General features: G+C 41.4%; 1 pseudogene; it reads left to right on the top strand.

The window, feature by feature from the left end:
- LOC132115019 (nephrocystin-4-like) overlaps positions 1–25,748 on the top strand; it is a 73,485-nt pseudogene that overhangs the window by 37,097 nt on the left and 10,640 nt on the right.

Genomic DNA, 25,748 nt, shown 5'->3' on the forward strand with positions numbered 1-25,748 from the left:
TGCGGAGCAGGCCCAGCCGCAGAACCGGAGATGCTGAGGCCATGAGACCCAGCATCTTTTGACAGTGTTTGAGCGACATGGTCGCGCCGCAGCGGAAAGAACTCGCTGCGCGCTGAATGCCCATCGCGCGCTGTGGTGACAGCCACGCCGTCATGGAACACGAGTTCAGAACTATACCCAGAAACAGGATCGTCTGACTGGGGTTCAGCGAACTCTTCGCCCAATTGACACTGAGGCCGAGCTTCTCGAGGTGATCGAGTAAAACGGCCCTGTGGTCCACGAGCTCCGCTCGTGATCGGGCCAGAACCAGCCAGTCGTCCAAATAATTCAGCACTCGTATGCCTCTGAGTCTGAGAGGAGCGAGCGCTGCATCCATGCACCTCGTAAACGTACGATGAGCCACGGAGGACTGTAAACTGGTATATCTGGCCCTCGAAGGAGAATCTCAAATATCGCCTGTGGTTTGACGCTATCTGTATTTGAAAATACGCGTCCCTCAGATCTATTGACATGAACCAGTCCCCTCTGCGAATCTGCGCGAGGAGTTTCCTGGTCGTAAGCATTTTGAAACTGCGTTTCATCAATGCCTTGTTCAGCTGTCTTAGATCCAGTATGGGCCTGAGACCCCCGTCTCTCTTGGGCACCAGAAAGTATCTGCTGTACAGCCCCCCCCCCCTCGCTTTGAGCTTGAGACACAGGCTCTACAGCCCCTTTGCTCAAAAGTTTTGATATTTCGGCCCAAAGTATGTGTGCTACTTCTGTTTTGACCGTAGTTTTGACGCGCGCTGAAAAGCGCGGAGGGCGTCGAAAAAAACTGTAGCGAGTAGCCTCTCTTTATAATGCCTAGCACCCAATCCGAAACCCCTGGAAGCGCTGACCATGCATCTGCATGAATGGCTAAGGGCTGGATGCGAAGCGTGCTCTGTTGACCGGGCAACGGCAGCGCTCGGGTGTGCTGCGCATTTGAGGCGGGGAGCGCGCTGATCACAGCGGGCAGATCGCTCCTCCTCGACCCCGTCCCGTCGCTTAACCGACTGGGGGAAGGCTGAGCAGGTCCCGTGGGACTCGATATGTCTGCGAGTGACTGTGGGCTGCATATGCCACTTTCAACTAGCTGTCTGCCTGTGCAGAGCGTACGTGCACGGGCCTCGTTTTTACAGAAGCCACGCGCCGTATGTGACATAGTGTATGTGGGCACTGGGGAGTGGGCACGTTTACTATGCGGCGCGCTCGACCGATCTGTGTCGATCTTATGTGCGCGAGCCCTGTGTGCAGGGCTGTGCTTACATGTGGAGATGGGCACTGAGGAGTGGGCATCGTCACTGCATTTATAGCACCATCGGCCGTGGCCGGACGAGCGTGCACGTTTTTTTTTTTTTTTTTACAGAAACCACATGACGCGTGTGACATAGTAATTGTGGGCACTGAGGGGTGGGCACGCTTACTATGCAGTGTGCACGATCGACTTGAGTCGCTTTTACGGGCGCAGGCCCTGTGTGCAGGGCTGTGCTTACATGTGGAGATGGGCACTGAGGAGTGGGCATCATCACTACATTTATAGCACAATCGGCCATGGCCGGACGAACGTGCACGGGTTTCGTTTTTACAGAAACCACATGACGCGTGTGACATAGTGATTGTGGGCACTGAGGAGTGGGCACGTCTACTATGTAGTGCGCGTGATCGACTTGAGTCGCTTTTATGGGCGCGAGCCCTGTGTGAAGGGCTGTGCTTATATGTGGAAATGGGCACTGAGCAGTGGGCATCCCATGATAACGGTTTTCGTGTGCAGGCAAGCGGGCAACCGTACAGGCTTGCGCATTGCAAAAAATGCTGAAACAGTCACAATCTCTGGAACTGAAACAGCGGCGCGCTTAGGTGAGAGCCCGGCCACAGCGGAACTCGTACACCGGCGCTTCGATGAAGCAGCCATCGTGTGTAGTGCCGACGCAGCGTCATGCAGCATGCGTAGATGGCTTTCCTAGGATGGCTTCGGGGCTCCCGGCCTCACCGTAATCCTCTGCCGCGGTCCCCGCGGCGCAGGGGCGACGGCCGGTAGAGCGAGAACGGGGGTCTCGAGCTGCGTTGCTGAAACTGTTGTGATAACGGCTTTTGTGTGCAGGCAAGCGGGCAACTGTGCAGGCTTGCGCATTGCAGAAAACGCTGAGACAGTCACAATTCCTGGAACTGAAACAGCGGCGCGCTTGGGTGAGAGCTCGGCCACAGCGGAACTCGTACACCTGCGCTTCGATGAAGCAGCCATCGTTAGTAGTGCCGACGCAGCGTCACACAGCAGGCTTTAGATGGTAACACCGCTTTTGCCGCCGTCCAGCAGAGGGTGGACAAAGGTGCGTCGCTATCGCCTGTTCCACCGGCGGAAGTGAGTGGTAGTTCCTGTTTTTAGCATCATCAGTGTGGAGAATGCTAGTGAGACAGACGAATGAGTTCGCGCTGAATATGGAGCGTTCCAAGCCTTCGCCACCTCTTCGTGAAGCTCAGGAAGAAATGAGGCGGGCTTTGAGAAGTACGCTCATCCGAAAGGGAAATACCATCCAGCCGGGAACGAGAGGGGGGGCGCTGGTGCAAACCACTCGCGGCCGAGACTCATCGCGGCCAACACGAGCATTCGCCCCGGCTCCTTCTCGATGTCAGCTCGTCTGCTGGGCTTCTGAGCAGAAGGCGCAAGATCCTCGGAGCTCGCCCAGCCCTCACTGCCCGAAGCTAGCAGAGAGCGCGTGTCCTCTTCCTCCGACGCGGCCCTGAGATCGACTTCCTCGGACGACGCGCCGGCAAACAGCGGGCGCTGCCCACCGGGAAGCTTCAGAATGGCTCGTCCTGCTGATGTGCTTTCTCAGACGGCGCTTGCTTCCTCCGTGATCCAGCGATGCGTGAGCTTCGCTGAAGAGATGAAAAATCAGGTGAGTCAGCCTTTTCGAGCTCCTTTTATAGGTTGGGCCACAGCCGTTTCGGCGGGAAGTGGCAAGAAGGGCACGAAGCGCCCTTATTGGTCTGATGTTGCATCAGCCCGCGCTCGATAGGCTGTGCAGTTGCCGCAAAACAAGCCAATGAGCGAACGAGCCGTCTCGCCTATGGCTGTGTACTGCTGCAAATGCGCTTTACAAAAATACAAAATTAAGGATAATTTTTTGCTTCAGTATTTCGTGAAAAGAGACTTTTCCCGTAGCGTCTTAGCTAAGACGCAGTACGAGAGAGCTCTCGTAAGAGAACAACAATATATTAACACAGTCTGCTTAAGCAACTAACACACAAACAATGAGTCATTTTTATTTTCTTTCATTTTTATAGCATGTTATATATCATAGATGCATCAACAGAGCATGTTCCAAAGATGCCATAAAAGTCTTTAACTGACACTCTTGGTTTCTTGAACTGTCTTTTTGCTCCCGTATTTGTAGGACGCCCACTCTTATGGAGAGTAGCAATGTTGCTGAACTATTTCTATTTGTAGATAGTTTCTCTTACTGTGGACTGGCGAACTTTGCAGCTTTAGAGATATTTTTATAACCCTTTCCAACTTTATGCTTAATCTTTGGCATTCTGAGAGCTCATTTGCCTAGGGACATGCTTCATATCTGGCAATGCTTCTTGAAAACTTTTTGAGAGAGTTTTCTTTATACGGCAGCTGAGCTCTATCTCGTCTCATTGTTTGGACTCCATTAGCTGACTTCTGTCTCCTATTAGCTATTATAGAAGTCATTAGACTAAGGATTCACCCTTTTTTCCACCTTGCACTGTGAATGTTTACACTGTGTATTCAGTGTAATTTTTTAAAAATGTATCATTATTTGAGTAGACTGTTTCTTTGCTCTTGTGTATATATCACATCAGTTGACCAACTTGTGCAGAAGTCCAAGATAAATCCAAAGTTTAATATATGTTTGTCACTGTTAAATCTCTGACAATATATGTACATGCTGTGTGAAAGGGTACACAGGTCAGAAGTTTGCATGATATTATTTATGTTTTATTAATTAGTGAATATTTAAATTGCATAAAAGTCAAAAAGGTTAATATTAAACAATTTTGAGCACACTCCCTAATGTTTTTCCTCTAACTTGAGCCTCCACTGAGAAATCTAATCCTGTCTAGGGTTGAATGTATCTCTGATTTAGTCCCCCCCGCCCCATGCTTCTCCTCATTTACTTTGACCTTACTTGAATAGTCTGTAATTAAAGCTAAATTTCTCATTGTGCCGCCTGGAGCACCTTCATTATGCATTTAGATGTTTTTTTTGTTTTTTGTTTTCACAAAAAACTAAAGTCGGTGGATCAAGTGCTGCTGGCAACTTAAAACTAATAATAACAGCCTGAATGTCTAATATAATGATATATATATATATATATATATATATATATATATATATATATATATATATGTATTTGTATGTGTGTGTGTGTGTCTATATATTTCTCTTTATATTAATGTAAGCATTTAATTGTAATAATTAATCATTTTATGTATATTTAATTTCAGTTTAATTATTTTTATTTCATTTTTTTACCCTATTCTTGCAATGAAATGCTGTCATAACAATATAATTACAATTATCACTCTTAATTATATACATAGTGTTATATCACATATATAAGTCTTTTTTCATGATAAATAATCACCTATCACTATCTGGGATCAAATATTATTCCTTGTTGTAACACTTGCTCACCTTGTTGTGAAACCCATGGGAGCAAAGCACTTATACTGCAGTTTAGACAATTTGCTTCTTCTCAATGCACAGCAATCACAGTTGAGAGATAGAAAACCGGCAAGATAAGGGTCATTGGCCAAGGAGAATTCACCCACACCAAAATTTCAGTTTTTCTACATAAGTAGTGTTTTTGTATTTTTATTTTTTACTATTCCGCCTATTCTTCCATTTCTCCATTTAACATTCCTGTATGTTCTTTTTGACCACAGAATGTTTCTCATTGCAAGGCACCAGTCAATTTAACCTTCTTTGTCACATTGTGATGGTGACCATCAGTTCAGCCAAATAACAACAGCCTCAGTCTCTCTGTGTGAAACAAGCAAGAACAGCCCAGTTGCAATCAGAATTAACACATCTCTAATAGCAAATCTAACTCTTTGACTGTCATTCTTAAGTCTGTCTTTGAGGGATGCTTTGCTTTACCTATATTTCCCATACTGTGATCAGAGAAAGAAAGAAAGAAAGAAAGAAAGAGAGAAAGAAAGAAAGAAACAGCAATCAATCTGGCTTCAGAAGTGGACATTCAACTGAGACTGCCTTGCTCTCAGTTGTTGAAGCACTAAGACTGGCAAGAGCGGAATCCAAATCTTCAGTGCTTATCCTGCTTGATCTGTCCGCTGCTTTTGACACGATAAACCACCAGATCCTCCTATCAACCCTACTGGCAAAGGGCATCTCAGGAACTACACTTCAGTGGTTTGAGTCTTATCAGATAGGTCCTTCAAAGTATCTTGGAGAGGTGAGGTGTCCAAGTCACAACATCTAACTACTGGGGTGCCTTAGGGCTCAGTTCTTGGACCACTTCTCTTCTCTCTCTACATGGCATCATTAGGTTCTGTCATTCAGAAACATGGCTTTTCATACAACTGCTATGCTGATGACACTCAACTCTACCTCTCATTCCATCCTGATGATCCGACGGTAGATCATTTACCTAAATTTATTACTTCAGACTTATGTGCCCTCTAGAAGCTTGCGTTCTGCAAGTGAACGTCGCTTGATTGTGCCATCCCAAAGAAGCACAAAGTCACTTTTACGGACTTTTAAATTAAATGTTCCCTCCTGGTGGAATTACCTCCCCAACTCAATCCGAGCAACTGGGTCCTTAGCCATCTTCAAGAATTGACTTAAAACCCATCTCTTCCATCTTTATTTGACCTTCTAACTGTAGCACTTACTATTTTAATTCTATTCTTAAAAAACAAAATTGAACTACCTTTCTAATCTTTTTGTATTTTCTTTTCTTTTCATTTATTATGCAATTATGTGTGTGTGTGTGTGTATGTATGTGTATATATATATTCTATCTGTTTTCTTTTAATTTATTATATTATTTAAAAGCCCTTGCTACGTGTACTGTGTTAAGCTAACTGAGACTTGTTGATCTATACACTTACAGTATATATCATTACTCTTTTTGTTGTTTTTGATTACTTCCACTGTCCTCATTTACAGTTTAAGTCGCTTTGGATAAAAGCGTCTGTGCGTTCCAGGAGCGTTGCGTCTGCAGCAGTGAAGCGATCGTTTACGTACCGAGTAGCGGACTGCAAACGCGTCATGTGTGAAAGCACAATGAGTTTGAGTCCGTGCTGATTCAGCACCACATACGTAATGCATACGGACTGTATACGCACTGCAGACGGATTATGTGTGAAACAGGCATGCGTCTTGTCGAGGTTTCCATTGGGAAGCTTCTTTAAAAAAAAAAAAAAAATTCCCTGAAGCAAACCCGGCAGCATCTTAGCTGCATCAATGTTAGCACGGCACATTTGATGTGGTAATTTCTCAGTAGGCATACACACAGGTGCGAAGAGTCGTTCTCACCCCCTACAGATTCGTCTAGGTATACATCCGTGCCAAAATATTAAGGTGAAAGTCATCATAGCTCGCGTAGTATAGACCCAGCTCTCAACCCAACTTTGAGAATAGATTTACGGCGATATTTTTTTTATCGCCCGATAAGAGTCTCCCGTTAACACAGCACGTTAACGCCGATAATGGCCCACCACCAATATATATATATATATATATATATATGCATCAACATTCACAAACCACTGTCCACTGTTATTTTTAACAGAAAAGAAGCTCATAATCTTGACTTCTTAAGTGGGAAATAGGAAGTTTCCGATAGCAAGTGAAGACAGCAGAGAAGCGCTCTCGCTCAACACAGTGGAGTGAATTATTTTGTTAACTTTGTGGATTATTATTTTGAGTCGTATGCGATGCGCTAACACACGTCCTTCTCACAATATATTGCTTTACATATCTATCGCTTTTGCCTCTCAGAAATTTTCACGCAATCAGGCAGCACGTATCCTCTGCGGTCCGGCGCAGTTATCACACTTATTTCTTTCACACAAAGAGAATGTTAGTAACAAAGCCATCTTCTGGAAAGCTCTTTTTTATATATATATATATATTCATCGCTCTCCCATGTGGTCCAGCCCAGCGATGCCCCCCAGGGTTTTACAGAAGGAGGTGTCCCTGCTTTAACGCTCCTCCAGCTTAATGGTATAGCACATCATCTCTCTAAATCTCCAAACCTTGACTTCATATCCCCAGAACTCAGGACCTCTCCAGTTCTACAGCTCTGGAGAAATTATAAAAGTACATCATGTGGGATTTGCTGATAATTCCAGAAGAGGTTTTAGCAGAGAATTCCCTTATCTAGTTGAAATGGCCATTTTTATTTATCTTCTTTCTCACTCCCCCTTTTTTAATAGCTACATTCTAATGACAGCATTGCTAAGATAAGTTTTTTTTGAGGATCCAACAGAGGATCACAGTATTGTGACATATGGAAATGTAGTTTGCAAAAATCTGCTGAGAAAACAGTATCAGTCTTTTATTTACCTTGTTTTGTAAAACAATAATCTTTAGGCCTGAAATATGAGAATGGCCAATGAATTGCATGTGGGAGATGGTGTTTTACATACTTAACGTGGAATCTTCCACTACAGAAGTGGAATAAACCTGATAGATCTTCAGATATCCTGCCATTACACTGAATATGTTTTTACTAAGTTTAACGATCCTGCTCCACAAAGTTTTTCAAAACACTTTCCCTGCCATGACAGTAGTTTAAAAAAATAAATTTGACAGGACAAGATGCCCGTTATAGCATGCCTTGCAGCAATGCTGAGAATGCAACATGTATTAGGATTGCATTATGAATTGCATTCTGACACATTTTAGAATGCAGTGATGTGTGAAACCAAACTTGCAGCTAGAAGCATTCAAACAATTAGGCAGGGTGGTGGGTCGTGACCCAAAAAACGGATAATTTCTGATCGGATAAACTATATAATCATACACAGTTAGGATAAATTAAAGGATTAGTTCACTTCCAGAATAAAAAAATCCACATAAATTACTCGCCCCTATGTCATTAAAGATATTCATCTTTTTCTTTCTTCAGTTGCAAAGAAATTAAAGTTTTTGAGAAAAACCTTCCAGGATTTTTCTCCATATAATGGATTTAAAAGGTGGCCAACGGGTTGAAGGTCCAAATTGCAGTTTAAATGCAGTTTAAAAGGGCTCTACACTATCCCAGCTGAAAAAAAGGGGTCTTATCTAGCAAAAAAATTGGCCATTTTCGAAACAAATTTGTACAGATGAAGAGCTAACCGCACATGACCTTTCCAACGTGATTACGTAATGTGTGAATTTGCGTACACGCATCACGGAGCTAGTGCAAGATGTGCATTTGTGGTTAAAGTATAAAAACATTTCACTAGATTAGACCCCTATTCCTCAGCTGGGATCGTGTAGAGCCCTTTGAAGCTAAATTGAAACTGCAATTTTGACCTTGAACCAATTGGGCACAATTGAAATCCATTTTATGGAGAGAAATCCTGGAATGTTTTCTTCAAAAACCTTAATTTCTTTGCGACTGAATAAAGAAAGACATGAACTTCTTGGATGACATGGGGCTGAGTACATTATCTAAAACAATTTATTCTGTAAGTAAATTAATCCTAGTAATTTTTGCATAGGTGGAAAAAACATCCTGTATCTTTTGTAGATGACATCACAAGGCCATATAAATAAATGTAGATATTGTTTATTTATATAAAAAACATGTATAATAAGTTTGATTGTAAGGACAGTTTTCATTTAATGTCACACATAAATGTTCATTCTGAAGCAAAGTCTATTGAATGGACGGTAAGGTTCTGGCTTCAGTAATTTGCTTGAATTGTGTGTGCATGTCTGTGCAACAGTATCCATTCTGGTTTGTCTGTACACTGAAGAGCAGGCTGCTTATGACTGTGGAAGACATCAGTGCCACATAATGTTGTGTCCTGCAAAGATAGTTGAGACACAGCCAGTGAAATATAATACCGAAGCTCCCACATGTCTTTGGGCCACAAGTGGGCCGTTACAGGATAGGTGTGTGTATGTCAGCCTGACGAGATGGGCATAAGGAGAGTGCTTCAACATGCTCTTGTTCATCACAGAGATGCCCTATTGTCTCCAATGCAATGTCAATCTTTCTCTCTCTCCCTCTCTCTCTCTCTCTCTCTCTCTGTAGGAAGGACTACAGTGGGAATTTAGGTTTAGGAAAAACATTGGCAGGCTCTTTTTGATCCTTCGTCTTTTGATCCTCTGTGGTTCTGTCTTTATTTGCGTTAAATCACAGGATTATGTTGGTTGTGATGTTGAAATCGCATTGAAGCATGAATCTCAGAGCAGGTATATCTGAAAGTGGGTCTCATTGGGTGGGAGGGATAACTGGAAAAGACCAAGATGGATTTGAGGCCAAATGGAGGTTGAAAAGTGGCCCCCCGAGAAAGTGAGGAAAGACAGCATGTGTGTCTTGTATGGTGAAGGATGTTGTTTATGCATGTGTATATGTGTGTTGCAGCAAGCAATGCCAGACGAGCCTGCCGATTGCCAGAACTGGTTCAAAGCACCATGAGGGAAGTAGGCGGAGCCGCACTGCATCAGTAGGCCGAAGCGAAAGAAGTGCACCAGAGGAAGACTGACAGAATAGCAGCTGTCCATCAACACAAGGAGCAGAAGACAGCACCCCCTTTTCAGGACAGCTCAAACATCATGGTTAGAAAGAAGGACAGTTTTCAGTTGAGCAGGATCGAAAAGCTGTCTGTCTCAGCATGAGCTGATGTTCACTAGCACTGTGCTCCATGTGATCCTGAAGGGATAGTTCAGACAAAAATCGATTATTTATCTCATGTCATTTGAAACCCATTTGACTTTTTTCTTTCATGAACGAAGGTTTGGATCACTTGATTCATTGAAAAGATCCAATTCAAAAGAGTCATTTGTTTACAAATTTGAAATCTCTTGAATGTGCCTATTAGAACAAGGGCAGATATTCTAATTGTCAGTTAATAATGAGTAAAATTTTCATGTGTTCCTTTCAAAAAGCTATCATATGAGTTCAGATGACTTGAAATACTGAACACGTGTCGTGTCGTATGGGACAATTTTGTGATATTTTATTGTGCTTTTTTGTAATGTTGAAGCTTGACAGCTCCAGTTTTCATTCACTTTCATTATTCGGAAAAAAGCACCCAAGATATTCTTCAGAAATTCAACTTTTATGAAAGAAAGTAAGTCATATGGGTTTTGAAAAACAGTAAAACCAATGAAAATATTACTTTTTGGTGATCTATTGTGTTCCTTTCAAAACAAGTGCTTTATTTTAGCTCCAAAGAGGAAACGAGTGAAACTGTGTTGCATTATTCACCAGTTCCTCCCACTCTGTGAGAATGATGAAATCGAACCTAAATTCACTTTTTTTTTCCACTCAACAGCCTGGCACAGACTTGCTTCAGGCACATCAGTTTTATTAGTTTCTATGTCTTTCCGGTGTAGTTTCAGCATGTAATTTCTTAGGATACTTTCTTTCAGAGGCATCAGGCAGAGCGTATGCAACATTCCCGTGACCTGCGTGTGATTGAGGCCTATCATGAGTGCTGTAAAGTACAGGAGATCACCAACATGCTCTCTCAGACCATCACTACCAAACAAACTTTCTACGCAACACTCAGAACGACAGAGTTCTTTGAATTCGTGCTCAAGATTCAATGTTCCTCAGACTGTCACCATTGAATATGATGACCCAGAGTCAAATTAGGCTTTTGAATCCTATACAACAGTGGTTGTCAAACTTTTCAAGTACTACAAAATATTAGCAGTAGAAGTATAATGTCAAATAACATAATATTTTTATTAATGTCAATATTCCTGCAGTTAGATTATGGAGTTTTGGAACCTTGACTTCTGATTAGAGCAACAGTCTGGCAGAACTTCTATTTCAGACTGTTAACATTATCGATAACATGCATTATTAACTGAGTGCTGAGGGTCAAAGCGGGTCACTCTTAAAGCTCACCTTAAGGAAACTGAGCATCTAGATGCAGAGGTGGAAAGTAACGAATTACATTTACTCGCGTTACTGTAATTGAGTAGCTTTTTTGTGTACTTCTACTTTTTTAAGTATTTTTTTAAATCTGTAATTTTACTTTTACTTAAGTATATTTTGTTTGAAGTATTGTACTTCGCTACATTTTAAAACACATTAATTACTGAGTAAAAAAAAAATCGCTCCCTGGAAGCTATGTCAGTAAATAATGGGCAGGAGGGCAAACTGGCGCTAAAATCACAAGAAAGATGCAGACGGACAAAACAGGCGTTAGTGTTGCAGACACCGCTGAAAACGAAACCCCTTCATATTCTGAAGTTGAACTCAAGGAAATGAAGTGAACCCCTGGCCATATGTATGCTCTATTATGCTGTGTATGCTGTGCTTGCCTAGGGAGACCAAACTAGCAGTTTATAAAATCTCGACAAGACATCAACCCCACGTAAGCATATAGAGGTGAGCTAAATAATTGCGTCATTGCATTGGTGGTTAAAATGATGCTTTGACATTTTAGCAAGAGGTTTTGCACAAATTAGCCAAAAAGATTGGTGCGGAGTGTGCGATATATATTGTCTGCGATAATATCATAATTGTTGTTTTAATGATGTACGCGCGCATTTAGAGTGTTCTTTCACTGTGTGATTCAGTCTGTTGAAATGCATTTAGAATGAAATCAATCAAAATCATTTAGAATCAAAATCACACAAAGAATGCTGTCTTTTCCTCTAAAAATCATAATCACACACACACACACACACACACACACACACACACACACATATATATATATATATATATATATATATATATATATATATATATATATATATATATATATATAGATCAGTGGGGATTTCTTTAAGACTGCAAGGGAAGCTCAGCTTCCCCTCTAATGTAAAAAAAAAAACCCAACGGTCAAATATGTACTATTGTGTATTATGTATTGTGTTAATCAGCTACATGTCGGCTGACTCGATTTTCTTCTCATACATTCTCGTAGCGTCACAGTGCATTTCCCTGTTGAAGCCGAGCGTCCATTGACTTCGATGGGGCTGCTTTGAACAGTTTTTTTCAGTGCTCCGAAGCTAGACGGTCATTGGATAAATGCTGCGATTATGTCCCGCCCACGGACGCTCAGCGTCTCTGGAGGTGAATGAAGACTGGGCTTCCGCGTGATGATTGGAGGATCTGTCGATCTCCTTTTGACTGACAGCGGTCTGCACCATAAGAAGTCGGCGAAGCTGTTTCACGCTCAGTCCCATGATCGCGGATTTCTCAAGTGTATTCGAAAGACAAACTGCGGCAATATTTCTTGATATTTGTAAAATGCAGAACCACCACAAAATTAAATTGGTAACTAAGACAGATTGAAAATGTGCGCGCGCGCACATATATACACACACACACACACACACACACACACACACTATAGCCATCTAGTGGTTAAAGTGATTTATTAAAATTTTTAAACAATTTCCCCAAAAATGGGCAAAAATCTTACATTAAACCTTATAAAATTATCCATGGTATCCCCATGTATGAAAGTTAGAAATCTGGGTCTTTTATGAAGTGAATTTAACCTGAAATGCTTTTTTCTTTTTTTGTTAAAAAAAAAAGCCTATTTAAATAAATATTTATTTATTTATAGAAATGTAAAAGATTTAAATCCTCCAAAAACTGTACAAAGTTTAGTAAAAACATAAATGAACAGAGTAAAATTATATTTGTAAAAAATTTAAATATTTTACTATTACAAAATGAAATGAAATGAAATATATATATATATATATATATATATATATATATATATATATTTACAACAGGACAGTAAACTAAGACACTTGCGTTTTAGACACCACATTGCCATTGTTTTTGCTCTATTTCTACAACAAAAATTTATTCCAAACACAGCCACCAAAGCAAAATTTTGCATCTCTGAGCAACATGACAGTGTTTCGTTTCTGAATGAATCAACCGTTTAAATGATTCGGTTCAATCGCAATGACTCACTTATTAACAGTGACTTGCTGACACATACTGGCCATTTTAATTTTACATTTAAAGTATCTTTTGATTTTTTTTTTTTTATAATTAAGTTTTTATAATTTCAAATGAGTATTCAACATTTTATGTCTGGCATATCAAAACATTATTAATGCATTTGTAACTGCAGGTTAAATGCATTCTTGTCCTGCATTAAACAGTGTAATACATCTAAATGCCACGTCCGATGAAGCTTTTGCATTTCCTCTGTATTGAAAAGATGAGTTTGTTGATACTGATTTGCCAGATAACAGCCCAAATGTTTTATTATTCTAAATAACTGATTCCTTTAATTAAAAACAACTAGTTTGAGATTGATAGACCTATCCCAGGAGTGTCAAACTCAGTTCCTGGAGGGCCATAGCCCTAACCCTGCTCCAGCACGCATATCATGTAGTTTTCAAATAAACCTAAATGATTAGATTAGCTGGATCAGGTGTGTTTAATTAGGGTTAAATCTAAACTGTGCAGGACTGTGGCCCTCCAGGAACTGAGTTTGACACCCTTGGTCTGTCCCATTTTTGACTCCCTCCCACTGTTAAAATGTAACTAAGTAATTTTTACTCTGAGTAAATTTTAAATGAGCTACTTTTTACTTTTACTTGAGTGGATTTTTTAGACTGGTACTTTTACTTGTACTTAAGTAAAATTTCATTAATGTAATGGTACTTTTACTTGAGTAGAATATTTTTGTACTCTTTCCACCTCTGTCTAGATGCCACTCGCAAACAGCATAATTTGGCGTTTTTGTTAATCACTTCAGTTTTTACAGCTAACAAATGTATTTTCTAAGAGTATTTTCTAACATTAAAACGTTCTTTAAATGTTCTAAATGTTTTTGTTTATGCAGTCATTCCATTTGATTATTTTTAAACATTATGGGAATGTCACTTTTGACTGTTCTCTAAATAGTAAAAACTACTAAGACATTTCATTAAAAAGTTCCATGAATAATGTATAGTGTAAATAATGTTTTATGCTGACATTTTGAGAATGTTATAAAAGACCAAATTTGACTTTGAACGAACATTCTATTGAAAACACTGGACAAACAGGGAACTCCCTCCCGAACTCCCCCCCCCCCCCCCCACCTCTTCTGCCCCAGGCACCACTGAACTATGAACCCCCCCCCCCACTAATTATATGATTGCATGCACCAGTCACTTTGTGCAGCGTTGGTCTGCTCACTACCTCATTCAACATGGAACTGACGTCATTCCACTACCTCATCAGTCAGTTAAATAAAATAACTACTCGAGCCCTTTGTCACTTGACACTTTAATCAGACTTACGGTATTTTTTTTATCTGCACTGATGTTCACTTCATTGAATTTGCACTCTATCTGTCATTTGCCTTGCGCTGCTTTATTTAACTTTATTTTTAATTTTATTATATGCCTTTTTTTTACATTCCCTTATTGTATAGTTGTAACTACATTTTATATTTGATCTAGATTTTTAGGCTTTAATGTTAATGTTATCTGTATGCACCGGGGTCTGAGAGTAACGCAATTTCTATTTTCTGTATGTATGTACTGTACATGTGGAAATTGACAAAGCAGACTTGACAAAGTTTTGTTTGATATTTTGAGACCTTTGAACCTCGCCACACTGTTCGCCAAAGTTCTGAGAATGGTCCCTGTTACCTGGATATCTATGGGTCTAGTAATCTATTCATCTATCCATCCTACTTTTGGCCTTTTGCCTATTTACTAGAGAGATTTTGTAAAACTAAGTCAAATCTGTTAATACTGTTAATAATTTCTATCAGAACAACAGTGTGTTGACACTTTTATATGGAAATCTATGAGAGTGTGTCTGTGTGTGATAGTGAGTTTTTGTCTGAGATGTTTGAATACTATAGTACCGTAATGTGTGCTTTCATTATAAGAGTAATGCCAAAAATAATTTAATACATTCTCAGTACATTATGCAGAAGCTTTAAGAAAAATGCTTTAATGCTAATATGTACATACAGTAGTAAGCCTATACTTTAATCATGCTCAGCAGGCACTTTGTCCACTCAAAGATTACATAAAGCCTTTGCCTCTGGCATTACAGCCCTGAAAGAAATTATGCATAGATCAATGTTTCATTCACATGTGAACAGCCTGAAAATGAACATCTGAATGAATGAGTTTTCCTCAGCGGGGCATTACAGGGGCCAAGCGCTTCCCAGGGGGTTGGTAAACAACACTGAATAAATAATCACCCCCCCCCTCTTCATTCCAGCTTATTTTAATTGCAGCTTGATGTAAAATATCTTCGCCCATCCAGGGCCCATGTGAAGCTCCAGGAACCAGGATTATACTGCACAAAATATGTGTTTTCTGCAGGCCATAGACTGAGTCCGCACACTCCAAGCCAAGAAAGGGAGAGAGAGAAGTGGAATGAGGATGAGGTGGAATAAATTACAGCATTAACACCCCTGCATTTCTCAGTGTTTAATTAAAAAAAAGACATTAGTAGCCTAAAATCCACACACACACACACACACACTGTGCTTTAGGACAAAACAAATATTCTCCGCTGCCTCTCTCCATGAAGTATGTTTGTATGGCAAACGTCTTCCCAGTTTGCATTGTGTTGTGGCATAAAACTGAAGCACTTTGTAATGTGTCATGGAGGTAGCTGCTCACCCAGGAGTGGTGTGTTTGTCTGTGCGTTAATCCTGTGAGTCAGTCCAAAAAACTCTTGTATGCACAGAGCTGTGCCAGGGAAACAAATACCTGAGATCTGGAGTTTGCATTTGCACATTTGTGTTGAATTGATGCTTCTCTCTTCCAGTGCAAAGGATATGTCAGGTCTGTGTTTGTATTGCTGATGTATGTAACAAATGAGCTCAAAGTGAGATGAACATAATTAATCATAACGGGTTATGATTAATTATATTCATCTTCAGGAATTACTTGTAGCATTATAGCATTAATAGTACAATAAAATGATTTGTTCGTCCGCAGGACAGACAGTGTTAATTGTTTATTGACTCTAAATAAAACTATTTCTCTGGCCACAAAAAATAATTGTACTATTAATACATTGCTCACAGACCATGTAACAATACCTGAACGTTAAAGTGACCTCATCCTGTGAGCAGCAAACTCAGACAACCAAGTGTGAATACATATGGATGTTTAATAAACTACAGTACAGGGGAACATGCAACATCTGAATAGACACAAACATACACACATTAAACATAGATGCCAACGCAAGGAAGGCATGGATAGAGAGAGAGAGAGAGCACTGTAGAGAGAGAGAGAGAGAGAGAGCGCGCAACCTGTTAAGAACCATCAAAGAATCTCATCACCTTAATTAAAAGGGGTCAAAGCCTAGAAGCGCATCTAAATAGTTATCAAGCGGTTACTTGCATTGGTTCTGTAGGTGCTGAGTAAAGTGTCCCGGTGCATGTATAATGCATAGATTTCTGTTGAATCCTGTTAGGAGTAATACATTCGTCGTTTCATCCATGAGCTGACTGCTCCGAACTGAATCTGAAAGTTGCTGAAAACTGCCAGAAGATCGTACTCCCCGGAAGGGGAGTCGCAAGGCTTCCAAGATGATGGGTGTCTCCAGGGAACCGCAAGCTAAGAGAAGCTTCCTTTTCGGGTGTGGGAGAGGTTTTATCGGGTTTCCCAGTAACACCCCTTTTGGTTGGATTAACCATTAACAAGGCATGTAGTTTCAGCGGGAAAGTGTTTCTTTGTCCTGTTGACACCTCATTTGCATGCTTTATGACTGGCGTGAGTAATTGGTGTAGTTTTACCCAAAATATGGTACAAATAATGTGAGGCATTTCATGATAACATAGAGCACATCATGGTTTGAGGAATAAAGAGCAGATCATTTTGATACCAAGAATGAAACATTTAGAAGATATTAAACCAGAGATACATTTATAGACCTAAATAATAGCATTTAGAGCTTAACTAATGCAAATAAACAGTGGTAACTAGACTAATGTAATAGGGAAAAATAATGACAACACATGCATATACCAGATGCATTTGTAACTAATTGATTATAGTCTAAAATGAAGAAAACGTCTTTATGTGTGTGATGTGTTTTGAAATTGTGGAAACAGACCACTGGTCTAGTCAGGCCATTGGTGCCTAGCACAGGGGTCATTTGCTCCTCCTGGAATGCATTTGAAGTCCGATGGAGAGGAGCAGAGAGTTGCTGTTTAACATCATCTTGATAGTTGGGGGAAAATCCTTGGCAATTTAGCCCCTATAAGTGTAGAATGTGAGGCCATGTCTACGATTTATATGCAAATCTCAGAATGCTAAAAGGAATTTCTAAGATATAAAGCCCACACCTGACCGGATAGTATACTTCAGATATTCAATTGGAAGGATATAACTTAATCTTACATGATCCAAAGCAGATGCTACATGTAATGCCACAAAGCCAACCTTATAAACTCACCTCTCTCTTATACTTTTTCTCACCAGTAAATGGTTACAATGAATGGATAAATTGCAAAAGATTGATAAATGCAAGTTACTGCGTTATAATGTTACTATTGACGTTATCTTATGGAAAGATAAAATTAAGTTTCCTGGAAGTAATAAGGTAAATCTTATTCTAGATTCAACAAATAAATCAAGAGATTATTTGTTAACTGACATCAGTTATATAAAATATATTGCAAATTAGTTGATCATATACAGACAATACACACTAATGTCAACGGTCTCTGGAAAGAGGTTTGGAGAGAGTTATATTTTTTCCATATCTGGGCAGCAACATCTTATACTTGTTGACCTGGGCATATTTCCTATTTAGGCCTGATAACATTTCAGTGTACTTTTTTCTCTTTATCGTCCTCTTTTTTTCCTCTGTTTTGCAAAACCATATTAAAAGAGCTCTTTGCGTATATTCTCGCCTTGGAAATTTAAGGTTTTATCTGCCATTTTTGTCAAAATTGAGTTATTCACATATTCTTATTCTGTGACAACTTTTTTACATTGTGTTTTTTATAAGTTGTGTACATTTTGGGACTGATTTATGAAAGAGACTTGTTCCCCATATCACTATATGGAATGCAAACACTTTGAAGCTCAATATATCGAAACTGCTCAGAATACTGATAGAAGCTTATAATTCCAAGGTGACGATATGCTTCTCTATGAAAGAAAGGGAAATGGGCTTTGCTTTTGTTTACATAAGTATACTTTTATGCCACTTGCCTGGCTCTCTGTTATTAAAGAGAGAATGTGATTGAATTTTCTGAGACTTGGTGTCACATCTACTGAAGTGTATACAGTACAAAAGAGTTTTTACACCTCTAAATTCTTTCTTTTTCTTATTTTTATTTTATTTTATTTTTTTCATTTATGTCGAATGATCCCTTCTCGGGCCCGGAGGTGCTGCCTTTGATGTTTCAAATGCCCCTTTCCTTCATATATTTGTGCATGAAATTTGTCTCTATGAAACAGAAAGTAATATTTCACACCCAGTGTGTTATCTTTAAACCTACCCTCCCAGGAGTTTCAGTTCTGTGAGGGCTTATGTTTGACTGTATCATGCATACTCAAATACTCTTTTTCACTGCCAATAAGATACTGCTCGCAATGCAAAGAAAATCCTCAAGCTGTTCTTTTCTTCTCCACTCTGTCTCTCTTTTTGCTGTTTTTCATCTTTTTCTGTCTTTATCCCTCAGGCTAATCGTGAAAAGTGAGGAGTGGAGATATTTCAAGGAGTTGACTCCGACTCCGACTCCTCTGGAGGAGGAGGTATTTCACCTAAAGGAGAGCACACAGACTCCACAGGTTTACCTACGGCCCAAAGAAAGTGTCCATGTCCCCTTCAAGGAGCAAACCTTCATGCGTGGTCACACTTTCCCTATTCAGGCAAATCTATAGGGTGAACTCTCTTGGATATTTACTCAACTTTTTTCGTTGTTGTTTTGTGGGTTTTTATTTTGTATTTTAATTTTTTCACCCTGATGTGGTAATGTCTGGACGGGCCACTACATAGACACAAGTAAATCTCAAGTGAACTGTCCACTGAACTGTTGGTGCTGGAAAACAACATAATCTGGAGAAAATGTGGACTATTTAATTGGTTTTGTGTGTTGTGCTGTAGTATAATTCAAACATGAACGATGTGTCATCACTGAGAAAATGCATTTGTTTCCTCATTTCCCTTTTGCACTGATGAGACTTGGATTAGTTCACATGTTTCCGGTTTAATTGGATTTGGGTTTGCTTATAGTCTGTATTACAGAGGCACCCACAAGTGAAGGGGAGAGGTTAAAATGACTCAAAGCATCAGCATTAATGAAATGGATTAAAAACAGCCTCATCCAGATGGTCTGAACAGGCCTGTCCAAACAATGTTTTCCCCATCCCTTAATGACATTATTTCAATGTGATTGTTCTCTCACTGAATGATGCACTGTTTATGATGACTCTCCTGTCATACTGCAGGATACAAAAAGCTTAAAGATTTCAAGAAGTCCACAGATGGCTCGGAAACATCTGTCCAATGCCAAATCCATCAAGGTAAGAGCTTAGCACTCACTGTACTGATGAGCACACACAGGAACTCAGACTCTTTCTATACAGCCTGATTAGTAGTTGTGCAGTCAGAGAAGTGGGCTGGCACTCCTGTAGTGGTTCAAACAATCCAGACTGAAAACAGGACTTACTGTCGACAACAGTAAAACTGAATATAACTGATGCATACTTATAGGAACCAAATAGAAGCTACATGCTTTTGTGTTGCTGTTTATATTTTTAGGCTCACCATATTATATTGTGAAGTAGTAATACATTTTAAAATAACTGTTTTGTTAACAGTATTGTTATGGTGGCAAAGCTGATTTTTCTAAAATATTATATTATATTATATTATATTATATTATATTATATTATATTATATTATATTATATTATATTATTCATTAAATATGAAAAAAGGTCCTTATCTTATTTATGACTTTTATTTTTCATTTGTACATACATATTTTACACATTGAATGGTTGGGGTGATGTGCTGTTCTGTGGCATTGTGTGGTTCATTGTGCCTTTTGGCTGTTCCTGCCATATGTAGCCAAGATAGACTGATGCCTTGCAGTTCTGCTGACAAACACTCAAACACACACACACACACACACACGCACACACACACACACACACACACACACACACACACACACACACACACACACACACACACACACACACACACACACACACACACACACACACGTGCAACTCCCATATAATATTTAGGTCAGTTGGGGTCAAGCATTGCTGTGCACAAACTGACATCACCTCCAGAGGAATGCCAATGGGTTGTCTTGAGCTGTGAGTCCGACAGCTAGCTCAACTGTATCTCACGCGAGAGAGGTTATGCACTCAGACTACAGATGACTCACGGTACTTCATATCACATTACATACTGTCAGTGCTGTTCATTCGGTGGGGAATGATTTCAGATAGGCTTGTCATTTAGTGGTAGACCATGACCACCTCTGCTGAAAAGAGCAGCTCACAACATCATACTGGGTCAAGGGTGGTTCCTTTTCAGGAACTCGAGCTGCGTCAAGCGCTTTGGGGAACGTCCCTGACAAGACCGACACTGAATATCGTGTGCAATCTGTCCAACGGAAGGGCGTGACGTCAGGGGCGGGGTGACGTAGCGAGCAGGAAGCTATAAAAGCACGTGCCGTGCAGCTGGCTTCAGCTTCGCGTCTGTCAGCAAGCGCTCTGTGTGTGCATGTCAAAAGTCTGTCCCGTTGGTCCTATTTATTGTTGTCTGTCCCTTAGCCATTAAAAGATAGCTAAAACAGCTCAATATGCCTAAAGTAAAGCAAAAGACCAAACATATTAAGGGCGATTCCAAGCCACGTTATAGATTGTGTGTTCCTCCCTGCCCTCGCTACATCACGAGTGGGGATACACACAGTTTATGCGTGGCTTGTCTGGGATCGAAGCACGCTGAGTCAGCTCTCGAGGGGGCCGACTGCCCGCATTGTGAACGATTGCCAATGCGGACGCTTCGATCCGGCGCCCAAACCCTGGGCTCGGAAGCACGCTCGTTGGTTTCTTCCCCCCAGGGTGAGGGATCAACTCTTCACCTCTCTTCCTCCGAGGAGGTCGATGTGGAGACGGTTGCTGGGGATTCGCCACCCCTGTCGCCCCAGTATGAGGAGCTTTTGGAGGTGGTTACACGTGCAGTAGATAAATAAAAAATCGAATGGCCTACTGAGAAACATTCTGCGCCACAGAGAAGCAAACTAGATGAACGCTTTCTGCGGCCGAGGCAACCACCTCCACGTCGGAGCCTACCTTTTTTCCTCGATCTCCACGATGAGATATCGAGATCGTGGAATCACCCGTATTCAACCCGCCTCTTTGACCCTGATTCACTATATTATGGCAACGTGATGGGGCTGGGAGAGCGGGGTTATAGAGCGATGCCACGGGTTGAACAGATGCTCGTGGGCTATCTGTCGCCTGGATCGGCATCGTCTCTAAAGGCTCCGACATTGCCCACCAAGCCTCTTAGAGTTACATCTTCGCTGGTGGGCAAAGGTTATGTGGCAGCAGGTCAGGCTGGGGCTTGCCTTCACACCATGGCAGTCCTACAAGCTTATCAAGCTGACCTGCTGGGAGATATCGATGAGGGAGAGGGGATCAAGTCTGAAGATATCGAAGAGCTTAGGAAGACCGCTGATCTCTCCCTCCGTGCCACTAAAGAGACCGCTCGCGCAATTGGGCGGTCTATGGCAGCCTTTGTGGCCGCGGAGAGGCATTTATGGTTGACCCTGTCAGAGATAAAAGAACGAGACAGGGTCTGCCTCCTGGACGCCCCGCTTCATCCCTCTGGCCTGTTTGGCGACACAGTCAAAACTGTCGTCGACAGGTTCCAGGAGGCACGAAAGCAGGTGGCGGCGTTCCAGAATTTCCTCCCTCGTTGCTCTCGTGGTGCATCTAGGCGGGAGATGACCATGCCACATACCGGCTCCTCATACAGGGAAGCTTAGAGACAGAGTGTCGCCGCTCGTGCTCCCCCACGACGGGACCGAGGGCCTCAGTGACGCTCTGAGTCGGGGACTTCCAAAGCTAAGTCCGATTTAAGATCTGTTATCGAGGCCCGGAAGTCCTCAACAAAAAGATCCTGACGCCAGGATCCAGAGGGTAGCCCCTACTGGGGTAGAGTGCGGTCCACTTCATTATACGGTGCCCGCCTCACCTCAGTGCCCTCAGGAGGTCGGTCTGCCAACCCTGCCAGAGTTTCAGGGCGCAGCGGCCTCCAGCGAGCGCTGCTACCAGTTATTTCCGCCCGCGAGCGTAGCGAAGCTGGGATGCTCGCCGCCCCTTCGGGGGCCGCTTACACCAGAGGTCAGTCTCGAGAGACTGATTCCCTTAGTAGATTATTTAGCAGCGTGGAAACTACTGCCAAATGTATCTCATTGGGTCCTGTGTACAATAGAAAAAGGCTACTGCATTCAGTTCGGTCATCCACCGCCGAAGTTCAACGGGGTTACACCGACATTAGTCGGCCCCTGGCAGGCTCTGGTTATGGAACAAGAAGTGAATACCCTATTAAGGAAGGAGGCCATCGAGGTGGTCCCTCCTTTAGACAGGGAATCCGGGTTTTACAGCCGGTATTTCATAGTTCCAAAGAAGGATGGGGGGTTGCGTCCGATCTTAGACTTACGTCACCTGAACCGCTCAGTTATGTCACTGAAGTTCAAAATGCTCACTGTCAAGCAGGTTGTAGCTCAAATCAGATCCGAGGACTGGTTTGTCACAATAGATCTCAAAGACGCATACTTCCATATATCCATCATTCCACAACACAGGAAGTTTATCAGATTCGCTTTCGGGGGCAAAGCTTATCAATATCGAGTACTTCCCTTTGGCCTCGCACTCTCACCCCGCACGTTCACAAAATGTGTAGATGTGGCTCTGGTATCCCTCCGTATGCCGGGCATCCGCATTCTAAATAATATATCGACGATTGGTTGATTCTAGCTCAATCAGAACAGATGGCGGTTCGACATTGAGATGTCGTTCTTGCACACATGGGGGAGCTGGGTTTGAAACTAAACGCCAAGAAGAGTGTACTTTCTCCAGTTCAGAGAACCACCTATCTAGGCGTAGTGTGGAATTCGACCACGATGCAGGCACGTCTGTCTCCTGTTTGGATCGAGTCGATCCTCACATCAGTCGAGAGAGTCAAAGAAGGCCAGTCACTCACTGTCAAACAATTCCAGAGATTGTTAGGTCTGATGGCAGCTGCATCCAACGTGATACCTTTTGGCCTGCTGTACATGAGACCCCTACAGTGGTGGCTCAAGTCCAAGGGCTTTTCCCCGAGGGGAAATCCACTTCGAGTTATCAAGGTCACGCGGCGATGCCTTCGTGCCTTAGACATGTGGAAGAAACCTTGGTTCTTGAATCAGGGCCCGGTGCTGGGAGCTCCTTGTCGCTGTGTAATGCTAGCAACAGACACGTCCCTCACCGGTTGGTGTGCGGTCATGAGCGGCCACCCTGCCAGCGGTCTGTGGAGTGGTCGCCATCTGACATGGCACATCAATTGCCTAGAGATGCTAGCAGTCTATCGAGCATTGAAACATTTCCTCCCAGACCTGAGAGGTCACCATGTGTTGGTGCGCACCGACAACCCATCAGTGGTCTCTTATATCAATCATAGATGATATAAGAGACCAAATAAAATAATTACAGATTATTTTATTTTTGTGGGCACATCGTTCCCCAAAGCGTATGACGCAGCTCGAGTTCCTGAAAAGGAACGTCTCAAGGTTACGAATGTAACCCTGGTTCCTTGAAGGAACGAGACGCTGCGTTGCAGAGCCATACTCCCGGCACCCCTGCCGGCGCTTGCTTCCCTACTCGAAGCTGAAGCCAGCTGCACGGCACGTGCTTTTTAGCTTCCTGGTTGCTACGTCACCCCACCTGTGACGTCACGCCCTTCCGTTGGACAGATTGCACATGATATTCAGAGTCGGTCTTGACAGGGACGTTCCCCAAAGCGCTTGACGCAGCGTCTCGTTCCTTCGAGGAACCAGGGTTACATTCGTAACCTTGAGACATTTTTGCTGATTTGGTGTTTAACTACAAAGAAATCTTGTGAGTTGCAATTTCAATTTTGTTCATCTCTTAAAAAAGCAAAAATATATTTACAGTAATGCACTTACAATGAAAGTTAATGGGGCAAAGCATTGCACTATGACAAATGTTGTTATGAAACAGTTTGAAAGTATAGCAAACAAGACAAATAACTCACATTTTTGTGCAGAATAATTCATAAAAGTGTATAAAACAAGATGCACATTTCTGCTTTTAAAGGTGCAGTTTTTAATATAGCTAGTGGATGAAATGGGCACTTCAGTCTAAATTTAAAATATTGTTTCTCCCGTCCCAACAAGTATGTGAAGCATGTTTCCTGAATATCTGCAAATGTATTATGGTGTTTTTATGCTTTTATACAGCACCTTTAAACCATCTAGGATACCTTGCCCCATAGACATCCATTGTGCATTTTTCTACACCAGAGTTGTTATAGTTAACTAAAACTTGATTTGCTAAAATAACAAATTACAAAAACTTTAACTGAATATAAACAGGAAAGCAGAAAATAAAAAATAAAATCTTATTCAAAATATTTATAAAAAAAAGTATAATACCAATGATGCTAAAATAACACTTTTCTGTTTTTACAAACTGTGGGTCAAGTCAAAATTACTGTCTGTGGTAATCGACAGCATGTCGCTGATGCAGTTGATACCTGTCAGTTTATCTTGTTGTGAACCTCTGGCATTCCTTTATTTTCTAGTGACGTCAATTGATTTAGTTGAACCGACACCACATGTGGTGGACCAGACCTTCCGTTTCTACCAGCCTGGACTCACTTTCCTAAAGAAGGCCATTCGCTTGCCTGCAGCCTGGGATGACACAGCAGGTGCTGCTGATTACAAACATCTCTGCCGCTGTAGATGCACACACACACACACACACACACACACACACACACACACACACACACACACACACACACAAGCACACAAACACGCTTCAGTGTCTGTTATTAGTCGTGAACTAAAGACCCCATTTGTGCTCTGTCTCCTTTTGTACTTGATCACAGATGGTTCTACCACCCTCCATGTGCGCTGCAGCGACCCCAATGTCATCTGCCACACCACCAACCTGGTGAGCCAATCAGGAGTCACTCTTAATAGCAGCCAGCCATTCATAATGATGATGAGTTTTTAATTAGTGTCTGAGGCTTTGTGCTGACTCATTGTGGTCATTACATACAATACACTATAATATTCATATAGTTTTCATAAAATGTTTACTTTTAGATTTTTAATTAAGTGTTTTTTCATATTTATTTTGTTCATAAAAGTATATTATTCAATATTTTTTATAAAAGACCATAATATTTTTCCAGTAACCCATTAGTAATAAGTAAAATGAATCAGATATTCATTATAGATTAAACATGAATGTTTTATAAGAAATTTGTATAATTTCATAATTGTTCATTTGTATTTTTACATAAAAGTTCATTTTTTATATACATTTTTTATGCAAGTATTTTT

This window comes from Carassius carassius, chromosome 34, assembly GCF_963082965.1.
Source record: "Carassius carassius chromosome 34, fCarCar2.1, whole genome shotgun sequence".
In the NCBI taxonomy this organism is placed as follows: Eukaryota; Metazoa; Chordata; class Actinopteri; order Cypriniformes; family Cyprinidae; genus Carassius; species Carassius carassius.